Below are 23,188 nucleotides of genomic sequence, written 5' to 3'. Positions count from 1 at the left end.
GCAGGGGTGCAGCCCGGAGAGAAGGAGTGCATCAGGATGTCGTGCAGGGGTGCAGCCCGGAGAGAAAAAATGCATCAGGATGTCTCGCAGGGGTGCAGCCCAGAGAGAAGGAGTGCATCAGGATGTCGTGCAGGGGTGCAGCCCGGAGAGAAGGAGTGCATCAGGATGTCGTGCAGGGGTGCAGCCCTGAGGGTGAGCAGGGCTGAGACTCGGAGCCGTCCAGATCTGGGGCCAGATCCAACCTTCACCCTCCTTAGTAGTGTGACCTGGGGCAGGGGAAATTCTCTTATCTCTCTTTGTCTACTATTCCACAAGGTGGGGCTAATATGATTTGCTCTCAAGGGTTGATGAAGGGCTAGCTGTAATAAAATGTAGGATGCTTAGTTTAGCCAGAGCCTCCTATGTGGGAAAACAGTCCTTGGTGGCTCTTGTAACAAATTGTCACAAACTTGGTGGCTGAAAACAATAAAAATATATTATCTCCTATTTCTAGGGCCTCTGAGTCAGGAATCAGCACTGGTGAGTTGAAATCCAGGTGCTGGTAGGGCGATGCCCCCTCTGGCAGCCTGGAGAGGACCCCTGTGCTCCCTGTGCCGGGGTCCAGGGCGGCATGTCCTTGGCTCCCCATTGTAAGTCATTTCTCTCTGCATCTGCTTCTCTGCTCCATCACATGAAGCTATTCTGTGGTCAATTCTCTTCTGCTTCCTTCTCCCAGGGACACATGTGCCTGCATTTAGGCTCTCCAAGTGACCCAGGACAACCTGTCTGTATCACACTGGGCTCCACAGTGATCCAGGACCACCTCCCGGTATCACTCTGGGCCCCGCAGGGATCCAGGACGACCTCCCGGTATCACGCTGGGCCCCGCAGGGATCCAGGACGACCTCCTGGTATCACGCTGGGCCCCTCAGTGATCCAGGACGACCTCCCTGTATCACACTGGGCTTCTCAGGGCTTCACAGCTTCCTAGCACTGCTGTTTACAAAGGACCACAAACTGGGTGGCTTAGAGCAATGGAAATATACTGGAAGTTAGATGCTGAAGATGAAGGTGTTGAGAAGATTGGTTCCTTCTGGAATCTTGGAGAGAGGATCTGTTTGGGCCTTTTCCCTAGATTCTGGGGGTAGCTGGGGCAGTAGAGGTGAGGACAGAGAGTGAGCCCCACAGCTCCAGCTCAGCATGCAGGTGACGAGGACAGCTCACCTCAGCGGGTGGGGCTCTTCTCCCTGAAGGTTTCTTTCTCTTCTCCACAGCTGGGGTGGGATCTTCTCTGTAAGTTCCTGTGTTTCTCTGAGACCACAGGCTGCCCTGGCTTGTGGGCAGGCTCATGGTAGCAAGACCACTGTGCAGGGACCACCTGTGTTGCTTGGCTGTGCTGCTGGCCCCAGGTGTCTGAACGGTGTGGAAGGCCCACTGTGCTACCCCTAGTGGGCAGCCATGCGGGGGGCACTGTGCAGAAGCCTAACCCTCTGGTGGCTGATCTCTGTGTTCTACACTCCAGTCCTGTCAGGGGTGAGCAGAATAAGCTGGTGACACACGCTGGACATAATTAATAATTACCCTTGGGGCCCAGCAATGGGGGACAATTGTCCCCTCAATTGTGCACTGTTGGAGAACAGGGACCACAAATCAGATTGTGTGTGTGTGTGTGTGTGTGTGTGTGTGGATGGGTGAGTCTGTGAGTGTGGTCTGTATGTATTTTTGAGTTTGAGAGTCTGTGTATGTTTATGTGTGAGTGTGTGAGTTTGTATGATCACATATGTGAGTTTGTAAGTGTGAGTTTGTGTGTTTTAATGTGAGTTTACAAGTTTGTGAGTATGACTGTATGTGTGAGCTTGTGAGTGTGAGTTTGCGTGTTTGTATGTGTTGCGAGTGTGAGTTTATGTATGTTTGCATGTGTGAGTCCCTGAGTGTGAGGTGTGTATGTGTGTGAATGTGACTTTGTGAGTGTGAGTGTGTAGGGTGTGGGGGGTGTGGCAGACCCTCCCTTGGGGATCTGTGCTATGGTGAACACTCCCTTCATTGTACCTGAATGCAAGTTGGGGGGAGAATGGCCGCTGTGGGAGGAAGTTAGCACTGAATCAGAGGAAGCCCGTGGCGCCCCTGTCTGCTCTGTGTGTCCCCATGCTGCTCCTGTTCCAGAAAGCAGGATCCATCAGTCAAGGCTGAGCAACTTCCAGCATTAGGAAGTCTACAGAATGGTTCAAAACGTGTGGAATTACTGTGGAACAAGAAAACGCCAGCTCCTGCAAGGACCCTCACCTTCCTAGGAAAGAGGAAAGAAAAAAAAAAGGTCCTTCCGAGAGAAAACACTTTTAAGACCCCTGACCCACTGACAAAACAAAATAAGAATGGGGGAAAGAGGGAAAAAGCAGGGAGAGAAACACAGAGATAAAAGAAAAGGCATAGTGTGAGGTTTCACTTGCTGTGATTCCAGAGTGAAGACCAGGTAATCCTCACTCTTGGGGGACCAGTCCTGAGAATTCACGAGCGGCTGGGCTCCCTGTGCTCAGAGGCGTGGCTGCAGGCAGAGTGGGGCCCTGAGCGTCATAATAGATGGGGACCAAGACTGCCAGTTCCCTGAGGACCAAATGAAACCCCTCCTGCACAGGGGTATGAATATATCCCGTGTTTACTTACAGGCACATGTGTCCTGCATGGCTGTCCATATACAAACATACACCATGAATCCAGTGCCCCAGAGAGGTGGAATGCTCAGGGGAAGGGAGATAAGAAACTCCAGCAGTTGGACCCAAGGTAACAAAAGTAAAGGGTAATTTACCCTTTATTTAAAAACCAAAGGCATCTTTTTCCTAGGAGCTCTTGGCTCTATTTTTGCCATTCAGGAGAAAATAATAAAACAAATGCTTTGGGATTTTGAAGTAAAAATTCACAACCACTAGGCCTTTAGTTTCTCTCCCTTCACCCACGGCATCCTCTGCTGAAGCCCTTTATCTGGTGCTTTGTATACATATTTTTAATCCTATACAAAAATGATAGGATGTCAAGAAGGATCTATAATAACATCATTTTTTTATTTCACTTCAAAGACTTGGCAGTTTCTGATCCATATGACATTCACACTCCTTCAGGGTCAAACAGCATCTTGCAGCCTTCATAAAATGATTAAATATTTTAAACAGTTCCTGCTTATACCTCCATCGCCCCTCGAGACTGATACTGTTATCGTTTTTGTCAAAGCCAGTTTCCGTCCGCATTTGTCATTCCTGCTTGCATTTATGAGTTATCAATCGCTACGTCAAAATGCAAAATAACTGATGTTCTCGGGGCGGCATTGGATGGTCTATCTGGGGCTTTTAATCAATGCTGATTTTTATTTTCCATACCCATACATAAATCTTTACCATTCTGGGCCACATATAATGCGTTTGTACAAAACGCAGTGACAGAGGGAGTAGTTATATTATCAAACATTATACCTCGGGGCTAACCGGCTACCAAGGGCTTTCAGAAGGGAACACTGGGAATTACTGTGCAGGAGACAGGACCGCAGTGGCGGGTATAAGGAATTGGTTGTTGCCATTTATAAATCAACATCCTGCTAGCTAATCCTTCTCACTTCAATACAGTCCAAATTCTTTCCCTGATCCTCTGTAACTTAGTCATTTTTTTCTAAAAGGCAAAGTTTGCATAATCTACACAAATAATAATGAGCTGTATTTTCTGATTTCTTCGACTTTTCCCCTGGGGCATAGATTCAAACGTCAGCGTAGAACTTAGTGGGGAATGGCTTCCTTTTAACCTATACTGGAATTTTCCATGTTATGTTTCACCCCCAGTTGATCTAAGAGAGAATTTGCTTTGCCCTTTAAAAGGGCGTTTGCTGACTTGAACAGGAATCATTGCAGAAATCATTCAAACAAGACACTAGTGCCCAGGGTTCTAGCCCGGGGAAGCTACCCAAGGCCCTGGGAAGTCACACAGCACCTACGCAAATGAAGCCAGGAAGTATAAATAAATAGGCCCAGGTCTGCAGCCAGCAGAGTTTAGGGAAACACAAGTACTCGTGGGCGTCCTGGCAAGATTAAAACACACTAGGATGGCTTCAAAGCATCCTCGCTGCGCTCAGCTTGCTTCTCCCCAGGCCCCACGGTAAGCTAATTGGCCTCGGCCCTGCCTCCCCACCAATGAAGGCAGTGTCACTGCTGCCACTTAGCTCCCCTGGTAGCTGAGCCAGTGACAGGGCAAGGCGTTCAGTGGAAGCAGCTCTGGCTTAATTAGTTCTCTGGGATTTGCAGAAGAAATCAAGAACCCCAAAGACTGCTGCTGTAATACACTTGTGTTTCTAGAAAATACTGCTATTGTGAAAATGTCTCCCAGTATTTGAAACAGGAAATCAAATGCCAAGCAAATGGCAGCATCACTGAGGGTGATCGGTGGTCAGAACCTGAGACCAGGCTCTCATGAACCAGGCATCATCTCAAAGGCAGTTTCAGAAGGCAACGTGCAAATGGCTAATTCACAATAGCCCCAGTTTGATAAAAACAGTTTTCTGTACTGTATTTCAAGAGGCAATATGTTCAGTATTGAATTCAAGTACTCACAGCTTAACAAAACCAGTGAGTAGCCTGCCTCATTTGGAACTTGTGTGCCCAGTGAGCAGCGTGTAGCTTCAACTTTGGTCATCCCAACACAGGGAGGCTCGTTCACTGAACACGACGTCCCTGCCATCCCTGCCACTGAGAGGACCAAAGCCATGTGTCTGTGGAAGGGCTGTGCCAAGTCAGGCAGCAAGGCGAGGCTGCGATGCCTGAGAACGGCCTGCATACTCTGTGTGTCCTCATCCCTCCTGACCAGGTCCAGCCTGAGCCTGCTCCGTGGGCATGTGGTAGGTCTGGAAAGACCTGACATAGCCATCTGGACCCCCAAGTCCTCTCCTCCAGGTACCTTTCAGGTGATGCTCACGTGTTTTAGTCTTGTGTCTCCCTCTCCCCTTTCCTCTCCTCTCTTTGGCAGATTCTCAGCATTGCCGCCATCCTGGGAGCCACCTGAATTGACCACGGCCACCACCTGTGGGATCAGCCACGGCAGTACAGCACCACCACCACTGCCATGCTGAAGGCTGTTCTTCTATTTGCACATTCCGAGATCAGCTTATTCATTTCCTCCACAAATACACCTACTGTGTGCCAGGCAGGCGTGCAGTCAGCCAGGGGCACAGTCATCTCAGCTGCCATGCCACTCTCTGCTAAGTCAGCGTCCTGTGCTTGGTGGTATTTTCATGTGGCCAGGACTGGTTAGTGACAAGGCCTGCTTTATCCATTCTCATGGACAACAAAACAGCCAGCAGGGAGCCAGGGGGACAAGATGTCCTTAAATACGGCTTTTAGACTAGAACAGAGAATCTAGAGATAAAACCAGCCTCAGTCCCTATCTGAGTTTTGACAAAGCAACAAAAGAATACACTGTGGAAAAGAATCACTATTCAATAAATGTGCCAAGAGAGCAGGTTAGCCCCGTGTCAAAGACTGAAGCAGGACCCACACCGCTCATCATTTACAAAAATTAACTCATCCTAGATACGAAATGTAAATCTAAGACATGAAACTACAAAAATTCTGGCAGACAATATGGGGAAAACTCTTAATGACATTAGCTTGCAGAAAGAATTTATGAAGACTTCAAATGCAATCATAGCAATAAATGAGACCTGATCAAGTTAAGAAGTTTCTGCACATCTAAGGCCATAATCAGCAAAGCAAAGAGACGGGGCACAGAAAGGGAGAAGATAGTTGCATGCTGTACATCCGCCAAAGGGCCAATAACCAGAGTTTACAAAGAACTCAAGCAAATCAGCAAGAAAAGATCAAATGAGCCCATTAAAGAGTGGGCTAGAGACATGAACGGAAACTTTTCTAATGATGATAGACTAATGGTCAACAAACACATGAGCAAATGCCCATTGTTCTTAATCATCAGATGTGGAAATGCAGATCAAAACCACACTGAGGTATCACCTAACCCCAGTGAGAATGGCCCACATCGTAAGGTCCCAAAGCACAGGTACTGGCGTGGATATGGAGAGAAGGGGCACTTACGTGCTGCTGGTGGGACTGCACACTGGCCCAACTTCTATGGAAAGCCGTGTGGAGATTCCTCAAAGAACTCAAAGAACACTCACCATTTGATCCTGCAATCACATTATGAGGTATTTGCCCTCCCCCTGAAAATAAGAGACATCAGCCCTTAAATGTTTATAGCTGCATAATTCACAGTTGTGATGAAGTGGAAAGAACCCAAGGGCCCTTCAATACATGCATGGATTAATAAATTGTGGACTACATGTACTATGCAATATTATTCAGTCACAAAAAGATGGAAATTTTGTATCTTTTGCAACAATCTGAATGGAATTAGAGACCATTCTCCCAAGTGAAATATCACAAGACTGGGAAAACAAACATCCCATGTACTCAGCACTAAACAAGAACTAGTAGATGAATACCTACATGCTCACGGGAGAGAAAAATTCAGTGAAATTCAAGGGGCAGGGAAGGGTTGGGTAAATTTCGACCCAGCAGGTACGTTGCCCTAGTATATTGCACACTTTCTGGGCAAAGGACATGCGACTTGCAACTCACACTTTAACCTTACAGAAACAAACTGTATAATCCAATCTTTCCCCTCATTTTCCCCTCCCACCACACCAGCCATTGCAAACCTCACAGAACCAGGTCTCTGGGCCCCCATATTAGTTGGCAATTAAAAAAATTAAAAAAAAAAAGGATTTTGTGGGGATTTCCTTGCATTGTCTGAAATTGATTTTTATTTTATTTTTTTGAGACAGAGTCTCACTATGTCACCCTCATTAGAGTACTGTGGTGTCATAGCTCACAGCAACCTCCAATTCTTGGTCTTAAGTGATTCTCTTACCTCAGACTCCCATGCAGCTGGGACTATAGGTCCCCACCACAATACCCGGCTATTTTTGTTGTTGTTGTTTTGTAGTAGTTGTCATTGTTGTTTAGCTGGCCCAGGTTGGGTTTGAACCTGCCAGTCCTGGTGTATGTGACTGGTGCCCTGGCTGCTGAGCTACAGGTGGCAAGCCAGGACTGAAATGGTTTTGCCACCAGAGGTTTGGTTATTTTGGTTGTCTCAATGGCTATTCAGAGGCCACTCCTTTTCTCAGTCATCTCATGCCTGTTGATCTGGGGGAATGGCCTCGGAGAGAGCAGATAGAAGGAAGTACCGACACAGATGCTGGGGCCCCAGGGAAGGAGGTGCAGGGCTGACTACTGCTCCCGGGTCCTGATGGAAGGACCTGAAATCACCCTGTGGAAGAGCACTACTCCCCAGGGAGGACTGGGAGGACTGGATCTTGGCAGGGAGAAATGTTGAATTTGGTGGACAATTTGCTATTTGTTCACTCTTCCAATTTCTTTACTGAGTTATTATTTGAATATGGCCTGATTCCAAGCTCAATATTCAGTCTTTCAACTTAACACCAGGAAAAATTTGGAAATATGCCTATTTCTATTACAATGGCTCTCAACCCAGGGCAATTTGGCCCCTTCCTCTCAAAGGGACATTGGCAAAGTCTGGAAATTTTTTGGGGTGGGGGGCAGGTGCAGGGCTGCAGCTGGCATCTTCTGGGCAGAGGACACCTACACCCTCCAATGCATAGGACAGCCCCCTGTAACAAAGAATGATTTGGTCCCAAATGTCAACAGTGCCAAGGTTGAGAAACCGAGATCAATTCATGGAAATTCCCTCCCAAAGTGCATATCTGCATGGGGGGGGGGGGAGGGAAGAAGAAAGAGAAATGATTCTGTTTGTCACATATATAGCCAATCTGAGAGAGGACCATGTTTTCCTTGTCTGCTTGATAGTAATTGATAACTGCTTATTAATATGATATTTTTAAACCTGGATTTTATTATTACAGTATATATTCTAGAAACACTGTTTCTATAAAGGCACAAGGTATGGATATAGAAATAATATGACATATTTAAATATCTAAATTGCATCTATACTGAGATGACCAGTGTTAGAAAAAAGCAATTTGTTTCATATTTATTTTAAAGTTTGGATGAATTACAGCAAATGCAGTTAAATTTAATTTCTGGATTCATGAAAAACTAGGCGTGATGATTGTTTTGCCTTGTCATTACAGCATGTGCGTCAATATTTCTGGGTAAAATCAAAGACAAATTCCAAATGATAATTTTGCAAATCATTCCAAAATGGTGAGAATTTTGGCAAAGGGTCCATGCAATCTCTGTGTATAACTTTGGGATAAATCTTTGTTGTTTGCAAAATGTATTTGTATTTTGTGTTGGGGTCAATCGTCTGGAACACAGGATGGCTCTTGGATGTGACAGATCTTTAATTCTTTCAAGATTCTCTCCCCGTCCGCTGGTGTGAACTTGACCAAGTTTTTTTTTTTTTTTTTTTCATTTTACATCATGTAGATGGAATATTGATGTGCTGCCCAGGCTGGCCTTGACTCCTGGGCTACAGCAAGCCTCCTGCCTCAGCCTCCTGAGTAGCTGGGGCTTCACCACTGCACCTGGCTTCCCCGAGTTATTTTACCCACCCTGCCCCTTTGTTCTCTCTTCTATAAAACGGTGCACTTCTTCTGCAGAAGACGTATTTCCTGCCTGGGTGGTTGTAAGGACAGAGAGGAAGCATTGGGTCACAACACAACAGTACCTTCATTAACATATCCCACTGTTACTATAACAGAATTATGCCGTGTCCTGATCCTAAGTGTGTCAGTCCCTCGGGCTTCTGTAACAAAGTTCCACAAACTGGGTGGGTTAAAACATCAGGAGTTTCTCACAGTCTGCAGGCTAGAAGGTTCTGGCAGGGCCACGTTCTCTAGCAAGGTTCTGGGGGAAACTGTGCCATGACCCCCCCACCTGCTTCTGTGTCGCCGGTTACCTTGGTGTCCCTGCCCTGTGGACACAGCCACCCAGGCCCTGCTTGGTCCTCATGGCCTCTCCTCCACATTTCTGTGTCTGTTCTCCTCTTCCTAGGAGGACATGAGCCATCCTGATTAGAGCCACCCCACCCCAGTACGACATCATTTTAATGTGACAACATCTGGAAGGACCCGATTTCCAAGTGAGGCCACATTTGCTCATAGCTGGTGTTGACGCTTTGAAGGTGGGCATGATGTGTTCTTGGGGCAATGCAGCCCATAATACCACACATTGAGGCCCTGAGTAAGCTAGTTTTGCTGAGCTTAAACTGAAATGGTCACATGAAGACATGAAGAAGCGTGGCAGAGGAGCACGTGTGGGAGGGCAGACAGCAAATGCCAACACGGGGACGTGGGTGGAGCTTGTGGACTGTGCCCATGAGCTGTGAGTTATACAGAGGGATGAATCTGGGTATCCGAGCTCAACAGCTCCATGAAGGGAGCTGCTGGGAAGTTTCTATGAAGCAGTTGTGGTGACCACGTGTTTATGAGCACATGCATGCTACCCGCAATGAGCTGCAGGGAAATCCTGGGTAATGTGCTTGGAAATGAAGTCCCTTCTGGTTTTGTGGGTAATAGCACCCCAGTGAAAAAGCTCAGCCTTGTATCAGCCACCACCTTGGTTATTAATCACTCTGGCTTTTTTTGGGAGGGGCTGTTTAAACTGACACAAACCTCAGGTCAACAATGCACTGTGACTTAGGCCTCACCTAAAAGGTTTATGTTACAGGTTGAACTGCGTCTCCCCAAATTCGGAAGCTGATGCTCTGATCCTCTGCCTTAGAATGGGGCCTGATTTGGAGCTGAGTTCTTCACAGAGGCAGTCATGTTACAGTGAGGTCAGTAGGCCTCTAATCCGATGACTGGCGGAGGAGGAGACAGAATGGCACATGAAGAGGAGGCAGACGAGGGCTCAGTGTGTTGCTCCCACAAGCCACAGCAGCTAAGACCACCCAGCCCTGTAGGACCCTGGGCCTTAGGCTTCTGGGCCCCAGAACTGTGAGACCACACATTTCCCTTCTATTGTTGAAGCCTCCCAGTTAGTGGGACTTTGCTTTGGCAGCCTTAGGAAACCATAATAATAAAGGTTTTGTGGGACTTTGGGGAGAGAATCAGTGTCCGATGGTATGACAGCTATAGTGTGAGTTCACTCCCTGGCCTCAGACAGATATTCTATGAACATCTTTGCTTAAATCCCTCTGGTAACAGGGAATTCACCCTTGTGCAGGGCAGCTCTTTCCTTTTCAGACAGTCTGATTATTGGGAAATTCTTTCTTCCTTTACCAAAATCCTATTCCTAAGGCTATTGTTCTGCCCCCAGGGTTCAATAGGACAGGCTCACTTCCTCTGTGTCTTGACCACCTTTGAACACTTGAGAACAGCAGTCAGGCCACTCCAAGCCTTCACGTGACCACATATGGCTTCAGGAATCAGTGCTACACAGGGAGGTCTGCTGGATGCTGATCACTGGCAACACGGTGTCCCCAGACTGTGGGGCCACCCCTCCCCTGCACGCTCATCTCCAGGTCGCTGCCGGCAGTGGCCATGGTTCGCTGAGCCTTGTAGCTGGGGCATTTTCTACGCTTCTGTGGGTCTCCTGGGTGGGTGCCTGCTGGTCTTGCTTGGTGGCTCTGCAGTACACAGTGGGATCTTTGTCTTGTCTTAAACAAATCTGGAAAAGATTTTAGGGAGACGTTGGCAGCTGAGAAGGTGCTTCTGTAGGATAAGCCTTCTGTACACGTGTATATGGTCCAGCATCGAGATGAAACACCGGAAACCATGGCAGTGTTCTGTCCTGCTTATACTATATAGAGGGACTGTTTACACAGAGATGCCACCAGCATTGTTTGCCCTGACACCTTCACAACAAAAAGCCTGGTGCAGACCTTGGCCTTAATTCAACGTGTGCCTATTGTTGCCAGCCACGCAGGGTCAGAACCACTCCTGCGAGCCACTGTCACTAAGGCCGTGTCCCTACACTGAATCATACTAAAGGCTAATTTGGCTTCATGTAAAGCAAGCCACCTGGACTGAGTGGCCTCCTCAGGTGTCTGTGGCTGGGAGAGCCCTGGAGACGCCCTGTCCTTGGCCCTGCTGCCTTCCTTCTCTCCCTGCTCCCAGCCTGCCCTCTTCTTTGATGGTCTTACTGCAGACTCCGGCAGCACCACCACTTACGTGGGGACTGGCATTCCGGGGTCCCTGTGAATAATCCAGTAGCACCTAATTGTTTCACTGGAAGTTGTAAATGAAACCATCTCGTGAGGCCTCCCCCTGTGTGGTGACCTTTCCCTGAGTCTCTCCTTTATCCACTACTGGCTGGGGGTGCCAGACACCAGTTTTCCATGTAAAGATTTCTTGGGCAAAACAGTGTTACTGCCTAGCATTTGACCATTCACTAAACATGACTCACACTCTTCAGGGTCCATCCCAGGAGATGCTAAAACACAGACCGTTGGAGGAAATACCAGTCAAAACGGTGTTTGTAGCCACGGGCAAAATAAGAGCAGAATCCTAACTCCTACACACTTACCACCGCAAGTGTCTGTCTGGGCAGACATGCAGTCAAAAGCAGCGTCCCAGACCGAAACTCAAACAGAGTTTAGTGTTGAGGCTGATAAGGCAGTGTGTCCCCAACCAGTGTCTTCTTGGGAAATTGAAGGGCCTAATTTCCATGGACACTCCTGGAATGCAGTCATCTCAATGGCTCCAGGGAGCGGTAGTGGCCCTGAGTCACCTGCCACCTCGCCCTTTTGGGTTGCCCTTTCTTCTCAGTTCCTGCTCCTGCTGTTCCCACTCCCACTCCCCACGCCAGCCCCCCCCCACCCACCGCCTCGCGGCATCACGTGAGGTTCACGTCTCCCTGCTCCTCCTTGCCCCAATTCATCCTATACATAGCTGGCAGGATGAGCTTCCAGGAATGCTATTTTCATCGAGCTTCTCCCCTGCGTGGGAGCCCACAATAGCTGCGCATTCTTCCCTCGGTCCACGCCCGCTCTCCTCTGACCTTGCTCGCCTGACCCGGGAGCCGCTGCCTCTCCAGCGGCTGCACCGGCGTGGGGAGCTACTCACCTCACTGTTCCTCCTGCCTCCTCTTCCCAGTTTGCAGTCCACATCTAGGTAAGATTTCTGATTCCCAACATGCCCATTCGCGCTAATCCCTCGACACACTTGGCACCTTTGACTTAACTGCACTGTGGCGCAGATACTTGTGTCAAGCTGGAACACGATTCTCCTTGCCAACTCCACTCTCCCTGAGCCCCAGTTTTCTCATCTGTAAAACGGGGATGGTGACATCAATGATGCCGACGTCTCAGGCTGCTCCTGCAAAGGTCAGATGTTATCACGTGTGCAGGGCCTGACAAGACGTGATGAAACCCGCTCCCCTGCTCTGTGGGCGCTGCAGGCTCTCAGCAGGGCGGCAGCAGGAGGCCGACGCTCATCCACGATCCTCGACTGTTGCTTACACTTCCTTGAGGTGATTTCCACATGCCGTGCTCTGAACTACTCACACATCTGGTCTCTTGCTGAGGACCTCTGCCCACCCTGACTCAGCCTCCTCACTTCTTCTCCTGGTCTGGCCTCACCTGCACGGCCTCTCCCCTGCATGTGGATGTGGCATTAGAGCCGCTGTCCTTTAAAGGGTGGGGACACATCGCATGCCCCTTACAGCCCTGGTTCCAGCCATGGTGTCTGACTTGCCATCCATGTTAATGGGAGTACGTGCTTGTGGATAAATTAGATTCTCCAGAAACAAAACACTGGCATTGGTTACCTTGTGGGTGATGGGGCTCCTCGCCTGTGAGGCCTCGAGTGGAGACCGTGTGACATGTGCCACCTGGCAGGGAGGAGGTGAGAGAAGCTTCCTGCAGAAGCACCATCCAGGCAGGGTGCAGCAGCCATGCCGTGCCTCCCGAGTGCTGCCCTAGGCCGGGATGAATCTACGGCTCTGTGAAGGAAGGACCTTCACGCAGCGTGGCTGTGGCCTGCACACAGGATGCCCCAGTTTTCTCATTTTGAGAAATGAGGACTTTTCTTGTGGGACTGGTGAGGGGAGGTGGGAGAGACGGGAGCAGAGCACAGGCAGGAGGCCTGGAGAGTGGCACTGGGGCAGGGAGGTTTACTGGCTGTGACACCAGCTAGCTGACCAGTGCTCTGGTAGGTCCCCTGACTTACACGTGTCAGGCACCCACACATGGCATTTTCAAGGAAGGCTATGTCACTCCCAGGCCCACCCTGGGCATTTATTGCTGCAATGGTGAAGTCTTGTCTATTTCAACAAACCATTAAGGTTGCCCTATCTCCCAGTGTTTCTGGTCACCCATGTTCTGCTAGAGGAACACTTTTAGAACGTGGTTAGATCACAAAGTCTGTAGAAGGCCCCAGTTAGTTTCATTTGAACAGGAGACTGACGTTGCTCAGTGCACTTGTCGCTCCCTTTGGATAATTTCTGTGCAGCTCATTATATTCACAACAACTCACTTCCTCGTTTTCTTCCTTGGGAATGAGCTGAAGTGACAGATTCCACAATCCCCTCCTACCGTGGGGGGGGGGGCACGCCCTGGAGTCTGCCGCCAGAAGGGGCTCAGTGGGGCTCCCTGTTGTCGGTTAGCTTTGCTGCGTAACAAATGGTTCCTGACCTAGTGACTAAGAACAACAATATATGATGGGCAGCAGGCCGGCCGGACTCAGCTGGGCAGCTGCTGTGGTCTCAGCTGTGCTCGCTCATGCTTCTCTTGTCACTTGGCAGGACAGTGGGGTGGCGAGGGATGCTGGCTGGTGGTGGCTGTGCCTCCCTCACATGCTCATCCCACAGCAGACCAGCCCTGGCCTGCTGGTGTGGTGGCAGGGTGGGCTCCCAGAGGATGAGAGGGCAGAGGCATCTGGAATCTAGGCCCAGAGCCAGCCTGCTGCCCTTCCTGTTCCGTTCCACGTGTCAGTACAGGATGTGGATCAGCACAGGTTCAAGGCGGTGGGAAAGACTTCACCAGCTCAGAAGATCTTCCAAGTCACAGTGTAGCTGGGCATGGGCAGGAAGGAGGGCAATTTGTCAGCCGTGGACCCCACCCCAGACCCCCACACCCTCCCTGCTACAAGAAGCAAGAAGCTCCTGTGGACATGAGTGGGCAGGAGAAGACACATCATGGGCAGCAGGGGAAAGGACGTCAGTCTGGTGCGGAAAGGACCAACCTCTCCCTGTGAGACTCTATCAGAGGCCACATTGATCCACCTTGCACGCTCATCCATGTGCGTCTGCTGGGTTTGGCAAACATTTCCTTCATAAGGCCACATAGTAAATGCTTTAGGGAGTCTCTGTCATGACCACTCAGCTCCACCACTGTGGCCTGAAATACATCACCAAATGGACACATTCCAATAAAACGTTTTGCAAAAATAGCTGGTGGGTTGCTCCGCCCAGCGCCCAGCCCACAGGCCGTGGTTGGCTGGCTCCCTGGCTGATTTCAAATCTACGTTTGTCTTTTAGTTTTCTTTCTAGAGGGGCTGGGTGCTAGGGCTCTTACGGAAAAAACTGAGCATCAGATGTTATTTTTCTTATTATTAAAGAGCCTCTTTCTAGGCTTTTCTAGCCTGTGAGTGATGGCCGGACAACAGTCCCCTCCCAGGGCCCCTCTGCACTTGGAGGCCTGGTGGAGCAGGCAGTGAGTGCCACTGTGTCCTACAGGTGCACGACTCCTGACGCAAACAGCGTCCTCTGTCTTCTAAATGCTGATGAGGCATCTCCCTGAATGTTAGCTCTGGGCCATACTCAATTTCCCAAAATACCATCACAAAGACTATTACAAATAAAAGAATTTGGGAACATCATTCAACTGCACCATCCTCTCACTCTAAGGTGAGAAGGACTTCCTGGGCCGCAGGCTGGAAGGAGCAGCAGGGTATTAAAGAGGCGCTGTGACGAGTGGGAGAAAGCAAAGTGGCTCAGAAGCCTGCTATTTAGCGCAGCGCGAGCCGCTTACCCGGCCTGCGTCTGTCAGGCACGGCTCTTTTCTGAGAATGGCACAGACTGTTCTGCATTTGGTTTCCAGAATCAGCAAATTACATTGGCAGAACAAAGCTGTCATATTTGGTGGTATTTTGTTACATCCATTATTTCACTTAAGTTTAGACATCTCATTGCAAAATCAGATCCTACTTTAAAAAATTGCCGTGTTTTGCAACATTAAACAAAATGACAAGCTGAAACAAAGTTGATTAGTAAGCAATGCATCGGGGAAAATGCTCCTTTAGGTTCAGAAATGAAGACTTAAGTCAGCAAATGCAGTCACCTTTCTCAAACAAGAACTTGGTGTGGATATTTCCAGTGAAGCTGTGCTTAGTGGACGAGTAAGCATAGACTTCTGGCCCACCATGGCTGGGCAAAGGCCAGGTAGGGCCACTGGGGCCACCACTGCTGCCACCAGCAAGCCAGGTGCAACCCGCCCACCTGCGCCCTTTTAGCCTAGTCGCCAGCAGGTGCTGATGGGTGTCACCTGAGGAGACCAAACCGCCTGCCAACGGGCTGAGTTCTTTCCTGTGCCATCCTCTTTTTGACTTCATATAGGCATAACCTATGAATGAAGCCAACTTCTGAGAAAAGAAGGATAACACACACATGTCCATGTCAGTCAGGGTTCACCAGGGCATGAACATGTGGGTGGGCACACAGGAGCAAAAGGAATCAGCCCAGGCAATTATGAAGGCTGAGAAGTCCCGTGATCTGCCATCTGCGTGCTGGGGACCAGGGAAGCGGTGGTGTAATCCAGGCCCAGCCTGAAAGCCAGAGGACCAGGAGTGCTGGTGTTGGAGGGCAGGAGAGGATGGATGTCCCAACTCAAGCCACTCAAGCAGTGAGAAGAAGTTTGCTACCCCTCCACCTCTGTTTCATGCAGGCCTCGGTGGACCAGATACGTTGGCTCACACTGGGGAGGGCATTCTTCATGTACAGGGAGTCATGTGCCCATGTCTTCCCCGAGTGCCTCACAGAGTCCCCCAGGAGTAATGCTTTACCAGCTGTCTGGGCATATCTTAGCCCAGTTGGGTTGACACACAAAATTACCCAACATAGTCCAGATCCTTCTTTTCCCGACTTTTATAGACAAAGCAGAGGGAGGACAAACACACTTATGAAATAATGTGTGATGGTGCCAGGGGCTGCTGGTGCAATCACAGCCTGCAGCTAGATTTGCCTGCATCTTGGGGTGTCCTCTGGCTGTTGAGGGGAACATCCCTGTTTTCTATAAATCTCTGCAAGCCAGATTCTCTCTGTGCAAGTCTCCAAGTGAGCCATGTCTGGATTTCACACCTGTCCACATCAGCCCCGCTGGTGTGCTCCAGGCACACACCCCTAACCCCATCCCTCTGGGCATGTGCACCTCCTGTCTTTCTGACTGAGCCACTGGTCAGTGCTTGGTGGGAGTGCTTCCCACTTGTCTCTGACCTCCTCCTGGATAAGCAACTCCCTCTAGGCCAGGTGAGGCAGTTGGTGGGCGCTGAGAAAGAGCTCCTATGGCCTGGAATGTGAAGCCCTGTCCCAGTCAATGACAAGAGTGAAAAAGACATTACCTTTTCCCAGGCCAGGCCAGGGGGTCATTGTGGTGAAGAAATTTCAGATGTGCTTCAAGAAGGGCAGAACTGATTAATCATATTTATTCTCTCTCAAGGAGGAGATGCACTTGTGGCATTATTTGAAGGAGGGTCATTGAGCTTGCTTTGTAAAGAGCCACATTTTAGGCTTTGGGAGGCCACATAGTCTCTGTCACAATCACTCGACTTTGACATTGTGGCATGAAAGAAACCATAGAGGATATACATAAACAAAGGGGTGCAGTTGTGTGCTGATAAACCTTTATTTATAAAATCAGGCAACACAGTTGCAGAGTATGATGGCAAAAAGCCAGGATCTTAAGTTTGGAGTAGAGCAGGGGACAATGGGTGAGGATCAAGCATGGATGTGACATTCATGCACGAATTTATGGAGATTCAGCACCACTTGGAGCTTGTTTGATGGGGTGAAACAGCCGTATCATGGGTGGAGAAAGATGCATACAATGTTGTCTTCTTTCAGAATACCCAGTACATTATTCTAGATTGTCAGTTCCTCAGGGAGAAGGAAATGAAAGGAAACCTGCAAGTGATGGGTGGTTTCCACCTGCGCTCCTTGAGAGGTGGACTTTGTATCTCATTTTACATGAAGAAAATGAAGGGCCTGAGAGGTGAATAAATGTCTGTGTGGACTTTCCTCAGCTCCTTCTTAAACACATTCATGGTCAGTTCATTTGAATTCTTCGTAGCCTCCAGCAGAATTCTCAGCTCAAGTGGAGTGATTAGTAACTGTTTGTTAGAGCTGAGTCTTCCTTCTTCCCACCCCCACTGCTGGCTGTGTTTCCTGGGCTTAGGGATTGGCAGCCACTGGTGAGGTCTGGCCAACAGGGGACACGGGTGAAAGGTGAAGGGCACGAGGAAAGGAGAGGCCTGGGTGGTGCGCCCCTCTCTGCCTGGGGAGCTGAGTTTCCTCCTGGCCCCCCATGCCCTGGGCTCCCTGTTCCCTCCAGGCTCCAGGTGTAGTGACTTTCTGCTTTTGCAAATTTGAGGGCTGTCCCAAGGTTCCCTATTTGACCCTTAAGAACTCTACTCCTTACCAGGCAAATTCTCTGCATTTAACTTCTAGGTGGATAATGCTTGATACACTGTCTATTATCTTTGGGCCTCACTTATTTATAACTATATAACATCCTACAGTTACTGTTTCTGTTGTAGGCTAAAACTTTGACCCAGAGTAATAAATTGAATAAAACTGTGTCTGGTCTGTTTCCAGATAACTCTGTGGAGATGTATTCCAGTGAAAATACTTCCCTACCCTGGTACCAGTAGTATCATCCTGGTCATTTGAGTACCTAGGTATTTGTGTACCATAACCATGCTTTCAAACACCAGAGGATCATGCTCTTCACATCTCACAATAATTGATTATGGTCTTCTTGGTCAATTAAAAATATTAACCCCCCCCCCAACTGTTTCTTGTTAAGAATTAAAAATTCTAAGGTATTTTTTTAAAAAAACAGACTAAATAATCTTATAGCTAGATAATGCTAAAGAGTTCTCTTCCAAAAGACTCCTAGATTTGCTAAAGGAACTTAGTCAAGTCTCAGTTTATAAAATCAATGTACGAAAATCAGCAGCATTTCTCTACACCAATAATGACCAAGCTGAGAATTAAATCAAATCCCTTTTATAACAGTTGCAAATAAATAAATAAATAAATAAGTAAAATACCTGGGGGTATACTTTAGCAAGGAAGTGGAAGATCTCTATGAGAGAAATTAAAAAACACTGGTGAAAGAAATTATAGATGACACAAAACAAATGGGAAAATATGCCACACTCATGGAGAGGAAGAATCAATAATGTTAAAATGTCCATACGGCTCAAAGTAATTACAGATTCAGTGCAATTCCTATCAAAATATCAAGGTTATTTTTTTCATAGAACTAGAACAAAACAATCCTAAAATTCATGTGGAACCAAAAGAGACCAAATAGCCAAAGCAATCCTAAGCAAAATGAAACAAATCTGGAGGCATCACATTACCTGACATCAAATTACACTACAAGAATACAGAAACCCAAACAGCATGGTACTGCAATAAAAATAAACACAAAGACCAATGAGCTAGGAAGAGAACCCAGAAATAAATCCATGCACTACAACAACCAATCTTCAATAAAATAGACAAAACCATACGCTGAGGAAAGGTATTCGGTACATTGTGCCAGGAAAACTGGATAGTCATTCACAGAAGAATGAAACCAGATTCCTTTCTCTCACCATATATGAAAATTAACTAGGGTGGTTGGTGCCTGTGGCTCAAAGGAGTAGGGCGCTGGCCCCATATACCAGAAGTGGTGGGTTCAAACCTGGCCCTGGCCAAAAACTGCAAAATAAATTAACTAAAGGCAGATTAAGGAATTAAATGGTACACCTGAAACCAAAAATGTACTAAAAGAAAATCTAGGAAAAATTCTTCTGCACACTGGCTTAGGCAAAGAATTTATCATTAAGACCTCGAAAACAAATGGAACAATAAATAAATAAATAGATGAGAATTAAACTAAAAAGCTTCTTCACGTCAGAAGAAATAATCATGAGTGAACAGATAACCTACAATATGGAAGAAAAAATTTGCCAACTATGTAGCTGACAAAGGACTAATATCTGGAATCTACAAGGAACTCAAACAAATCAGCAAGAAAAAAACACATTAAAAAGTAGGAAAATGACATGAACAGACATTTTTCAAGAAAAAGACATACACATGGCCAAGAAACATAAAAAAATGCTTAACATCACTTGTCATTAGGGTAATGCAAAATAAAACCACAGTGAGTTATCACCTTACCCCAGTCAGAATGGCTATTACTAAAAAGTAAAAAACAAAACAAAAACAAAAACAATAGATGTTGGCATGATGCAGTAAAAGGGAATGTTTATTACACTCCTGGTGAGAATATAAATCAATGTAATTTCTATGGAAACCAGTATGGAGATTTCTCAAAGAACTAGAAGTCGACCTACCATTCAATCCAGCAATCCCAGTACTGGGTATCTACCAGAGGAGAAGAAGTCATTGTATCAACCTGTGTGCACTCGTATGTTTACTGCAGCACAATTCACAATTGAGAAGAAGTGGAGTCAGACTAAGAGCCCATCAGCTGATGAGTGGATAAAGGACTGTAGTGAATACATGCCAGGGTTTCCACTCAGTGACAAGAAGGAAATAAGGAAGGTCTCCTGCAGCATCTTGGGCAGAGCTGGATGACCATCTTAAGTGAAGTAACTAAGGTAACAGAGAACCAAGCCCTTCATGTCCTCACTGACTGCTGTGGGTCCTACAGAGGAGGAGAAAGGACCCTGAAGGTTCAGAAGGGGAGGAGGGAAGATTACCTATTGGGTTCAATGTGCACTATTTGGGTGATGGGTACACGTCACCAGCATACATTATATCCATATAACGAAACTCCACTTGTACCCCCTAAATCTATTGAAATAAAAAATAACCAACTACATAAATAATGCCATTTGGAGATTTATTCTGCTTCTGGTTTTAGCTCTTATTTTACTTCTGATAAGTAGGAGGGGAGAGTTTTCTAGGTCAACATTAAGGCAACAAAACAGTGTCCAGATCTCCTTCCCATGTTTTACCTTTTAATTTCTAGGAATTGAGAAAGAAAATTCCAATTTAAAAACATCATGACCTAGAACTTACAAAATGTGAAATATAGCTCGTTCTAGCCCTCTGTAATTCCTCCCAACTTGGAGTCCGCAGAGAAACACTGATGTTAGGGTCCTGTAGTCACAGAGGGTCAGGGACAGCCTGTCCTTCCTTGCTTTTGGAGTTCACTCGGGCTGGAATGACACCGAGGGCGAGTGTGGTGCTGGCCAAGCCTCTCATTTCAGTGAGCTCCGCACTTCTGGAGGGCAGTGAAGGACCAAGGCTCACGAGATGCTCAGGATCCTCCCTGGTTTTCCGAAGGGGGCTACGTGGCTCAGTCCCTGTGCGCTGTGTGGCTGCCCGTGTGCAGGTGTGCCTGTTCACTACTGATTGAGCAGGAGGATGCTGCTGCAGTTTGCTGTTGCTGGCACACAAAATAAAGCACAGAAAATTCCAGTTAAACTTTGAGATTCCTGCTGCTTATGAATCTCAGACTTGGAGGGAAGAGAACAGTAAGAAGAGAAGAGGAGGAGAGTGGGAGGGAGAAAAAGCTTGGTAGGTGTGGGGAGGGTTTTTTTCCTTGAGAAAGTGAATAATGCCATCGTTGATTTAATTAGCAAATTCTAGATGTGCTGACAAAAGAGATTTTCTTGGGAGATGCACTGGGTTGTGTCAATGATCTAAATGAATAGGCAGAGCCGAGTTCCTGGTAACAACAGATGAACACCATGACTCGCCAAACCTCAAACAGTGCATAAATCAATTTGCTGGGAATTAACCACTCGCTTCAAAATTAGGGGTTACTTGACAGGGTTCCAGTGATTAGGTTGTCAGGGACCTATATTTCCAGCTGGGATTTATCTATCATTGATATAAGTGCATCTCCTTCTGGAGCCTGGGCTACACACGGACTTGCCTCGCCAGCTCCCGGGCTGAGCACGGAGGGGTGGGAGTCCTGGCTTCCCGGGACCAGACGGCCTTCTGGAGGGCACAGAGGCTGCAAGGAGAGGCCTGCTTATCAAAGAGGTGTGCTGGCTTTTCTAACTCTTCATAATGTATTTAATATTAGCAGGAGAATTGTGAATGAGGAAATATATCTTAGAATCCCTTCAGACAACACATGACCCCTTGACAGCATAAAGAGCTTAACCATTTGTTAAATGAGATGCATAAAAGTGTACAATTGCATAGAAAAATGAATGGAAAGCAGTAAGGCACCCTTAGGTCACTCAGCTCAGGGAGTTGAATCCATTGTGTCACCAGGGTACAGGGCTCTGGGCCTTCTGACTAAGTGCTGGGACCAGCTGCTCCAGGGCAGCAGAGGAGGGAGGGGCAGGGAAGATCCACCTCCGTGGCTGAGCCTGCATTGGGGAGGGACGTGCCTCTGCGTCAGACTTCTCATCTGACCCATCACCTTTCTCAGCTGGCCCTTCACTGACCGTTATTCAACACATTCCTGGCCACTTAGCTGTGCTCACTCCCACCTGACGGCTCTTTGCCCTGTAAGAACCCTCCAGAAATTCTATCATGTTTAGTCTGTAATGATCACAGTTTCTTATTACACTGGGCACGAAGGCATTAGCCCAGCAACACTGTCAAACATCGCGGAACGCGAGTGCCTGGTCAGGACGCTGGCTGTGATCTGACAGCTGCGCCTCAGCCCTCCCGCAGATCCCCTGTCCTCCCCTCTCCTTCCCCTCCAGGGCTTCTCTTCCCTAATTACCTTGTTCTTTCATTCCTTCCAAGTCCCCAGAGCCTAACTCGGGCTCCCTCTCTTGTCTGGGATGCTGCAAGGAGGCCAGCTCGCTCTTCACTCACGCGCCCCTTTCACAGGTGGCTCGCCCTGACGCAGTGCTGTGCCTTTCTCTCTGGTTAATTAACCTTCAGTTCCCCAAACCACAGGACTGCAAGGATCCCCAAAGCAGTGCCACCCAATTCTTGGGTGCCAAGTCTAAGAGTGTTAAGGCCAACTTAAATGAGATGAGTTTATTTTACCAGGAGGTAGAAGAAAATGTTCCTCTTTCAATTACTAGAAAATTCCACCAGACTTAGCTGTAGCAGTCTTGATAGTTCCCTCCTGGTAGGTTAACAGTTCTCCTACTAAACACGCTTCCTGCTCAGATCTCTTCCTGTTCATCTGCCGCCTATTAAACAAAGGCCACTTTACTTTAGACTTAAAGTGGTCTCCTGGGGAGAATATTACAAAATCTCTATTAAAAAAAAACCCAGTTTTACTGATATATAATTTATATTCTATCAGTTACCTGTTTTAATTGTACAATTCAATGAGTTATAGTAAGTTTATAGAATTATGCAACCATCATCACAATCTAACTTTCTGACCTTTCCATGGATTCCACAAAGAAACCCTGTAACCATTGGCACTCACTCCCCACCATCTCTCTCTAGCTCTAGATAGCTACTCCCCTGTCTGTCCTGACAGACGGGACATTCCACATAAACAGAGTCCCAATCAGTGCTTGTCCACGTCTGGCCCCGGCACTGAGCACGTAGCATGTGTCAGCGCCCGTTCTCTTCCATAGCTGAATGGGGTTTCACCACGTGCACTGGCCATGTTTCATTCACCCATTAAAGGGTGATGCCATTGGGCTTGTGCCCACTCTAAGCCACATTGCACGCAGTGCCTGGCTCTGTAGGAACAGGCCCATTTCATGGGTCCTTTTTTCTCTGTTGGAGGCCACAAAGTTTATCTATTTCCAGGAAGCACAAATTTATTTAATACATCATCTTTCCTGGTCCAAATTTCCTTTAAACAATTCTCTTCCTGTCTCTCCAGCCTGTGCTCTGTAATTAACTCAGTCAACTAAATAATGTATTTTATATAAAAAGGAAGCAGATAAAATTGAAAATTTTACCTTCAATTAAGATAAAAATACTTGATTTGAATTTGATCAAAGAGATGAACAAAACACATGATGTGATCCATTCCTGGACAGGACAGCCCTGAAGTCATCCTGCTTCCCATCCCTGGACAGGACAGCCCTGAACTCACCCTGCTTCCCATCCCTGGACAG

This window comes from Otolemur garnettii, unplaced genomic scaffold (assembly GCF_000181295.1).
Source record: "Otolemur garnettii isolate 467f Iridium unplaced genomic scaffold, OtoGar3 scaffold00027, whole genome shotgun sequence".
NCBI lineage: Eukaryota > Metazoa > Chordata > Mammalia > Primates > Galagidae > Otolemur > Otolemur garnettii.
The sequence above is the reverse complement of the archived record's forward strand: the minus strand, read 5'-3'. Positions refer to the sequence as shown.